This window comes from Sarcophilus harrisii, chromosome 3 (assembly GCF_902635505.1).
Source record: "Sarcophilus harrisii chromosome 3, mSarHar1.11, whole genome shotgun sequence".
Classification (NCBI taxonomy): Eukaryota; Metazoa; Chordata; class Mammalia; order Dasyuromorphia; family Dasyuridae; genus Sarcophilus; species Sarcophilus harrisii.
In genome coordinates, this window is record NC_045428.1 from 58,715,350 (window position 1) to 58,725,076 (window position 9,727).

The 9,727-nt window shown below is 36.1% G+C and overlaps 1 protein-coding gene across 1 annotated transcript in view; it reads right to left on the bottom strand.

The window, feature by feature from the left end:
- Positions 1-8,367, bottom strand: part of KCNE4 (potassium voltage-gated channel subfamily E regulatory subunit 4) — a 73,695-nt gene extending 65,328 nt beyond the window's left edge. Inside the window, exon 1 of the mRNA XM_031957963.1 lies at positions 8,268-8,367. The gene's annotated coding sequence lies outside the window, so the exon portion shown is untranslated. The remainder of the gene's footprint in view (positions 1-8,267) is intronic.
- Between the last annotated feature and the right edge of the window lie 1,360 nt (positions 8,368-9,727).

Consider the following 9,727-nt stretch of genomic DNA (forward strand, 5'->3'; position numbering starts at 1 on the left):
TACAAGGGATAACATGATGGTCAAAGTCCCCTCACTGATATTCCAAATCACTGTCCAAAAACGCAGTCAAAAAGGTATCATTCCATACAAGGGTTAAAATGGTGTCTTCCTCTCTTATCTAAATAGAGAAAACAAAAATATGAAGGAATACATGTATCTATGTATGTCTCCCTCAGCAGCTCATTTTATAGATGAAAAAAAAAAACACAGAGAAGGAAAGTAATTTGCCCAAAATCAAAGAAATAGTTAATATCAGAGAGAAAACAAACCCAGAACTACTAGTCTTGCTTGTAAACCATATACATAGATAGATAGATAGGATAAATGGGATGGATAGATGGATGAATAGAAAGAGTACATGATTAGATAATGCATAGAAACATATGTGATTAATAAATGAATCCAGATAGACAAAGAAAGTATCATGTCCAATATTTAGCAACCCTAGTTTCTGTTTGTTTGGTTGATTAATTGTTTGGGGTTTTTTTCTTCCATGATATTTTAATCCTTCTCAGCTGCCTGGGATCCCCTGAAAGTTATTCAGCTTCATTTCCCTAGTGTCCCTGTGTCAGAGGAAATAACCAGACGGGAAATGAGAAAGCTATTACTTCATGCAGACACACTGAAAGGGAAGGCAGAGAAATCCCATTCTCAGGCTGGGCAGAGAGGAAAATTACCAGAAGTCTTTCTAAAGTGACTAATAGGGGCCACAAAGTGCACAGGCTGCTCTCTCAGCATCTGAAACTGCACAGGTTGAATCAAGGCTATTGTGGGGCTCAACTGAGAAGATGAACATGGAGTATTTTTCAAACTGAAAGTTATATAATATAAATGCCAATTACTATTATCATCATTATTAGTAATCACTATTATTGTTATTACTAATTAGTCTCCAATCCCCAGGCCTCCCATGTATGACAGTAACTTCTTCCCCTGTCTTCTCCTGCAGTCCTACTGAGCTCAAGTAATATTTTATAGGGCAAGAGAAGAGGGTGTTGGTAAATATTTATCAGCTTCTAAAAAAAAAAGAAAAAACTGTATGCAAGACACATATTTAAGTTTAATCTGAATTATTAACACTTTCCTACACCTGGGCATTCAATAAAACAATAAATCAAGCTCTGAACTGAGGCAATCTCTTATCTCTGAAGTAAAATGAAAAATTTAACTGAAAAAAATTAGCAATGGTCTGTTTCAAGCGTGGGGAATCTGTGAACAATACTCCTGAGTTCTATAAGGACTATAGAGATTTCAAAGCACTTTTATGGGGATTGTCTCAGTGGATAAACACATCGATCACAGGAAGTAAGAAAATAGGTTGCACAGATATCATTGTGGTCATTTGTTCGAATGAGGTAAGTGAGGTTAAATACAAACAAAGTAATATTGTTAGGAGACTGGGCCAGACTTGTCCATTTCTACATCAGTCAAAAACAGTCCTTCAGGCATGATGGTTCCTTCTATCATGCCTGAAGGACTGTTTTTTACTAAAAGGACAAAAACAGAGATTAGTGACAGTATTATCAATGCTCCTTAATGTCCCATAACAACGGTCTCCAAGCTGGCTTGAAATAGCTAATCTGTTTTCAAGTTTTATAGACATAGAAATTGCAACACTGAAAAATTAGTTATTTTTCCAAAGTCACATAATAAACCAATTAGTGTTGGAGGTAGGTCTGTGTCCTGACTTCCAATCTAAGGGCATTACAGACTCCCTTACCACTATCCCCTAGAGGCTTCCAAAGTGCCTCGGGAATACCTAACAAGAGTGCAGAGCCCACAAGATGTTATTTAATCTCTCAGGTCCCCAGGCAACTCTTTAAGACAATAAACAGCAGAACCAGTACCTATCTCCATTAGCAGAGGAAGCATCTCACCAGAAGCTACCTACACATAGATATAGAGGAAGCATCTCACCAGAAGCTACCTACACATAGATATACAATCACAAGTTTGGTCCAAAAACAAAACAAAAAGATATCAAGTGAGATTAAATGTATTTACAAATGAATTTTTCCACAACTTCAAAAAAATAAGTAGTATATCTATATATATGAATATATAGATATATCACATGGACTATTTCTATATATAAAGATAGGTACCCACTTCTTTTTATGAGACAAGTATGACTTTGATTGCCAAATCTGAAAAAATGAAACTGAAAATTTTAGAGCAATATCATTAATGAATTAATTATAGAAGATTTAATGTGTTTTTAAACTATCAAAAAATACACATATTTTTAAAAGTCTAGGTTTCTAAAGCTCTCTTTAGCTCTCAGTAGTGGAACTGATTTCAGCTCCCCAAACTATTCACATAATTTTCCCATCTTCCTCAAACTCCAATAGATGACATTTTTCCCCTTTGTCAAGAGATCAGCTAACAATTGATCTGAACAGATAACAACTTGTATTTATGATACAAACACTTGTTTCCATTATCCTTAAGACTTCTTTTTGCAAATACTTTCTACAATCCATGAGAGATTTGAGGGGTCAGAGAGGCAGATATTGGAACACACTTTCCTTATATCTGGAAAGTTATTCTGTGGCTCCTATTTCATGTAGATTCAGGGTGACTCTTAATCCCCAAATCTAAGTATAGAACATAAACTTAAGTAATAATTTCTTCTACAACTTCCCCAACAAATGATGATCTAGTCCTTATTTAAAATGGGAGGGCTAGAGGGTAATTAATAAATAACTTTAGCAAAAAGCATTGCTATAGGAACAATGCACAGGCATTATTTGCTTATTCATTTACCACTGAACAAGGTCACACAGCTACTATGACTTTAAGGCCAGATTTGAACTGAGACTCCAGATCCCGACACTCTATCTTGATGTTCATTAATTGGACTTCCAATTATTCTTCCTGGCCTATTCTTGGATAGCAAATAAAGAGGCACAATCAAGAGCAGGCAGATCAAATGCAGAGTGAGACTTTCTTCCCTCTTATTCCATTTTGCATTTTCTGCATCTCTGAGTCTTATTTCTCCTTATGTTGATTATGTTCTACTTGAGTGAAAGGGGTCTCTTGGTCTGTTCCAATAGGCAGCTAAACTTAGATGAAGGGATGGAGGTAGGGCATTATGCTTATATTTGCTGTTGTTAGCAGTATGGTAATATTCTATTACATTGAGATAGACAATTTATTCAACCTTTCCCCTGTTTTTTCTAGATTTGTTGGTCTTACAGGTAAAATATTTTTGTAGAAATAGCACTCTAAAACAAAAACTCAACATTGTCAGGATTGGCCCTAGTTGTGGTAGCATTGGGTCAAAGGATATAATCTGTTTTAGCAGTCCTCTCAAAAAAATATTGTACCAATTTGTAGCTCCAGAAATAAATGTGCCTGGTTTCTCTTCAATTCTGATAATCTTAATTTTCACCATTTTAGCTTATTTTAAAATAACTCAGTGAACTTAATATACTGCTTTAAAGTTATTTAAATTTGTTTCTCTGGTTATTACACATACTAATAATTTTCCAAGTGATTACTTAACAATTTGTAGAGTTTTGGGGGAGGAACTTTTGAAAAGTAAAGTATATTCATATACTTTGAACATTTTGCTGTTGGGAAATGGATATTGTATCTATATATTTTTATTTATTATGTATATTAATCAGCTATATTTACAGAAGAGGTTGCTTGCCTTAATCTGGTTTTTCTATTTTGTTATAATTTTCTTGTTATGGAAAATATTTTTATGTCAAATCTACTTATTTTGTTCTTAATATTTACTTCCAATGGTTTTTCTTATTTATAGGTTCTTCTCTATAACTGAGAAAATATATATCATTCCTTTTCCTACCATTTAAAGATGTGTAGATCATCATTCTACTTGATTTTTAAGTTTATAGTGTAAAAATAGTTTATAGTGAAAAATAGTATATAGTGAATAGGATATAGTTTATGGTGCTAAATTCATTCTTTTTGACCATATGTCTATTTAAATATCCCCCCAAATTTAAAATCTAACAATATTACTGTTACTTCGTACACAGTACATTTCATTTTGCATCAGCTCATAGAAGTCTTTCTAAGTTTTTCTGAGAGCATCCTGTTCATCATGTCTTAAACACAATAGTAGTCCACCATAATCATACATAAACAATTTGTCCAGCCATTCCCCTGGGCATCTCCTCAATTTCTAATTCTCTGCCCCCATAAAATAGTTACTATAAATATTTTTACATATAGGCCCTTTTCCTTTGCTTTTTATATCTTTTGGGATACAGACTTAGTGATGGTATTGCTGAGGCAAAGAATTTGCAAGATTTTGATACCCCTTTGAGCATAGTTCCAAATTGCTCTATAGAATGATTGGATCAGTTCATAACTCCACCAATGGTGCATTAATGTCTCATTTTTCTCACATCCCCTCCAACATTTGTCATTTTCATTTTCTGTCCTATTAGCCAATCTACTAGGTATGAAATAGTACCTCAGAATTGTTTTAATTTGCATTTCCTTAATCTATAGTGAGTTAGAACCTTTTTTTTAAATGCCAATATTATTGCTATTATTTCTAAAATATAACAACATCAACATGAAATCCCCACTTTGAAGCTGACCCTTTTCTGTAACTCTCTCAGGCTACTTTCGTCATTTCCCTTTACCATTGTTTCTGATATTTGAGCTCTAGGTCAGGAATTCTTAAACTGAAGGTTTATGAATGTTTTTAATAGTTTGATAACCATATTGTAACATCATTGCATTCCTTTGTAATTTTATATATTTTATTTCATAAATTTAAAAGCATCATCCTGAAAGGGTATCCATAAGTTTCACCAAACTACCAAGAGATCTGTGACTTTAGAACCTTTGTTCTAAGTTACATTCATTGAAGCTTTTCTAAATTTTCATCTGAACTAGAATTCACATAGGAAAAAAATATTAGGCCAGTGGAAAGTAACCATATTATCACCACCCTTCCTCCACTCTGTCAAGGATTCTCTATGTCTAGAGAAAAAAAATGAGGCAGCAAAAAAAATTAGGCCAATGGAAAGTAAACATACTACCACTATCCTTCCCCCATTTTGCCAAGGATGTTCTAAGTCTAAAAAAAAGAGGCAGCAAAAAAATAAGCCATTGGAAAGTAAGCATACTACCATCACCCTTCCCCCACTCTGCGAAGGATGCTCTATGTCTAGAAAAAAAAGAAGCAGGAAAAAAAAATTAGACCAATGGAAAGTAAACATACTACCATCACCCTTTCCCCACTCTTCAAAAGGATGTTCTATGTCTAGAAAAAAAAAAGAGGCAACAATGACTTTGAACATCTGGTTTCTCCATCACTAATAACAATTAATATAATAATAATAATAGCAGTTATGTCACTCATCACGTTAAGGTTTGTAAAAGATTAGATATATGATCCAACAAAGGCAGAACACTCATATATGTGCTGTCAGCACCATATCCCCTGAGTGTGTACCAAGAGTGCCTTTTTAGTCAGCCAATCTAATGTCAGGAACACTCATTCCAAGAGAGTTGCCAAATCTTGCCATTTCTAACTTCCCAACATCTCTCACATCTGATCCCTTCTCTCCATTCACACTCCAGTTGATAAGACTTCACTCCTCCAATACTGCAAGTCTACTAATTGGCTTCTCTTGCCTTAAGCCTCTCTCTCCTCAATACAATCCAGTTCATAGAGTGCTGCCCTCCATCCCCCCCCCAAAAAAAAAACAGCTCTTTATACATGCAGATCTGACCTAGTGGCTCTCTCTGGTGGCTTTCTATTGACTTCCAGATAAAGTATAAACTTTTGTTCAGATCTTAAAACCCTGAACAACTTGACCCCAGTATATCTTTCCATCCTCACTGAATATCACTGTCTCTTTCACTCTGTCTTCCAGCCAAACTAACCTTTTCTCTGTTCTTCACTCAGATCAGCCCATCTCCTGACTCTGTACCTAAGCTACTCCTTCCCCCATGCCTTTGGGCCATCCCTCCCTACATCCATTTCATGGAATTTCTCTCTTCCTTAACCATGCAGTTTAGGTACCATCTAGGAAAGGCATGAAGCCTTTCCTGATCCTTACTGCCCTTCCTCCCAAATGACTTTATACTTAACTGCTTTGTATATATTTTCATGTATTCATTTTATATTGATTCTCTATATCTTTTCATATGTACTACTGACTCTCATCTAAATGTAAATTCCTTAAGATGAAAAATTCTTTCATTCTTTGCACTTAGTATCCCCAACACCTGGCCCAGGGTACTTTATACATACTTATTGATTGAATGATGATAAGGAGAGAGAAAAAGACACATTTAGTGCCATCTCTAAAGCCTGTTTCCCCAAAAGGCCAAGGCAGGCATATATAAACTCCCATTCTGTCTGCAGTAGACAGGAAAAGACAATATCATCCCTCTGATGACCAGGCCTAAGAGCCAAGGTCATTAGAAACCACGCTCTGAATCAAAATATGCCTTCAGTTTGAAAAATTATAAAATCTGCAGTGAGCCTGCAGTAGGAGAAAATCTGTGGGTGGTCTCAGGATGCTTTTGGTGGGCTTTTTGGTTAATCAATCTGGTTCTATATTCTTGAAACTTCTAGTAGGACTAGCTTCCAGGGAAGTTCCTAATAACTGGGGGAGTGAGGGAGAATGGAAAGGAAAAATAAACAGAGGGAAGAACCAGCTGGATGGAGAGGCTGATGCTCTGTCTGAACTTTGTACATGGAGACAGTGCTCCGGCCCCCTTCTTCTCTTCCAGCCCAGGAGGCGGCCCTGTGGTCAATCAAAAAATCCAACTCTCTTTTTTTTAATGTTCACTGGGGATTTTCTGCTTCCTCCTAAACCTGAAAGACTGATAGAAAAAAAAACTAATTCTATTCTCTTCCTCTCCCTCCTGTCAGCTTCTCCCCGCGTTAATTGCCTTGTGTCTCCAGATGTTCACACACTGCTAAAATTTTCTATTTTCTCTTTGGGAATCCCTTGGTTAAGTAAAGAATATTGACAGTCCTCAACTCCAAGGTGGAGTTTTTATTCTAAACCAGCTTGGAGAGAGAAGAAGAAATAAAAACCAAAATTAAAACATGGAAATTGAGCAACAAGACAGATTCCTGAAGTGAGCTTGGAGTGGGAGGACCTGGATTTGACTCCTAGTATCTTGACCAAGTCGCTTACCAAATGACCTTTCCACATTTTTCATACCACCCCAGTTAAAGGGTAGAAGAGGTGGGGACAAGTTTTGGTGGGGTTTTGTTGCGGGGGGTGGATTCCAGCTGTTTCTCCAGTTTATTTGACAGATGAAAAAACTGAGGCAAACAGGATTAAGTAACTTGTCTAGGATTACGCAGTTAGTATCTAAAACAAATACTCTTCTACTAAATTAAGATTGTTCTAGGAGTAAAGTAAGATGCAAGTGACTAGAGTACTTAGGGGGAAAATATTATTTCAAGCACTTTTCTGAGAGAGTGGACATTAAAGCTGATGTCCTACTTAAATGAAGCATTCAGATCAATTGGGAGCAGGAAAGAAATGTTCCTGAATTGGGAGGATTGTGGGGCTTGTTTTTGTTTTCTTTTTGATCTGGAAGGAGTTGAGCAGAATTAAGCCCTGTGATCTCTGGTTTTAGGAAAAAGAAAGGAGCAGAGAAATGGAGATGGGGAGAGGAAAGTGGTGATAAAGGAGTCCAAAGACTGGAACCAAGGGACAGCAGTCTAGAGGAAGTTATTTTCTTTTATTCAAGCACTGATTCATAGCAAGATTCACATGACACAGAAAAAGCTATAGTTAAGAAATAAAAAGTGCTTCCTTGAGGTTTGGAGGCAGAGGGAAAGGTAAAGAATGGAGCTGTAATTCTGTTCATTGGTAATGGGAAAGCCTTTTATTGATGAAGATCAGCACCTACCCATAACTTAAGGTCTTAGAGAGTGATCTGAGATCAAGTGATATGTTCTGTGTCATTTTTAAAAATATTAATAGTGATTTATTTTTCCAAATACATGCAAAGATAATTTTCAACATTCACCTTTGCAAAACCTTGTGTTCCAAGTTTTTCTCCTCCTCTCCCTTTTTCCTCCCCAAGACAGCAAGCAACCTGATATAGGTTAAACATGTTCAATTCTAAACATATGTCCATATTCATCATGCTGCACCAAAAAAAAATCCCATCAAAAGGAAAAAAAAACATGCAAACAAACAACAAATAACAAAACCTGCAAGTCATTTTCCAAACCAATCCCAACAGGCTGCTTATTAGAAAAGAAAACTCTATTCCTTCTGGCTAAGCCAACAAATACTTACAAAACCTAGTCAAGGAGATAAGAGCTTTTGTCTGTTTTCTCTCTTTTAGATCCTTTCTGATGGATAAGTTGGTCCCTTACTGAATTATATAATAGCTACTCTTCAGCCTTTGGTTTTGGAGGGCACTACTCTCTTGTGACATCACAACTATGGGTCAATCTAGTCAAGCTGAGACAACAAAATGTCAGTCATAGCTAAAAATGGAAAAAAGTCAGACAAAATGGTCAACTGAGATGACCTTCAACTGAATCACAAAGGTTATGCAGGAAGATCTGACCAAAATTGGAGAACAATACTTCCCTAATAAAACCATGACACATATAAAGATGTCATATAAATCTGAAAGAAACCAATTGTCTTCTATATCTTCTACTCTTTGTCCTCAATGGCGCCTCTAATTCCTTTTTCCTTCTCAAGACATTCCAGTACATTGTCTCTGTTCTAATCTCACTTTTCTCCATTTACAATCTTGTGGCCCCATCTATAGTTGAACAGCTTAATTGTTCCCCATCATTCCCTTGTCTCTTTCCTTGTCCTATCTCCATTCACATGCTGCTCATCTTCAGCCTAGTTACCTCTATCCTCTGTCTTCTCTGCTCATACTCCTAAACCATTAAATTCTACTAAAGGAAGTCACAACATCAGAGTCCCCTACAAGTGTTACCTTACCCCATTTGTGCCTCATTATTGCATTATAAATCTTTTGATCTTCATTAATTCCCAATCACAATCCCTTCAGTTTATCTTTTCTCTTCAAGTCACTAATGCATCCTCTGCACCATCTTCTCAACAGATGTCGTTTCAATATATTATTTTGAGAAAATAGAGGCCATCTTCTACTCTGTTCTATAATTTAAGTCCTCTTTGTCTTTACTTATCTTCTCTTTTACTCCTTTCACTAAAGAAGTGGCTGAAATCTTTGTCAAGGTCAAATACCACTATGAATAATGAATTAATGTCATCCCCTTCAATTCCTTCAAGAACTTATTCCATCTATCATTTGGCCTTCTCTCTCTCCCTTCTTTTTCCCTCTGTCTTTCTTTATTTCTTTCCCTTTTTTCTCTCAGCTTCTATTTCTCTGTACCTTTTTCTCTTTCTTTCTGTGACTCTCTCTAGCTTTGTTGCCTATATACTAGTTTTTTGACTTGGGCATTCCTTCAATAAACCATCCCATTTCTCAACCCTTTATCTTGTTTGGTCATTTAAGTTGTGTTCAACTCTCCATGACCCATTTGAGATTCTCTTGGCAAAGATTCTGGAGAGGTTTGTCATTTCCTTTCCCAGATCATTTTACAGATTAAGAAACTGTGGCAGAATTAAGTGACTCTGCCATGGTTACACAATTAGTGAGTGTCTAAGACTGGATTTAAATTCAGGCAGATGAGTCTTCCTGACCCCAATTCCAGCACTTAGTTGCCCCTAATTCTTTAACTACCAAAATACAAAAAATATAGTTATAT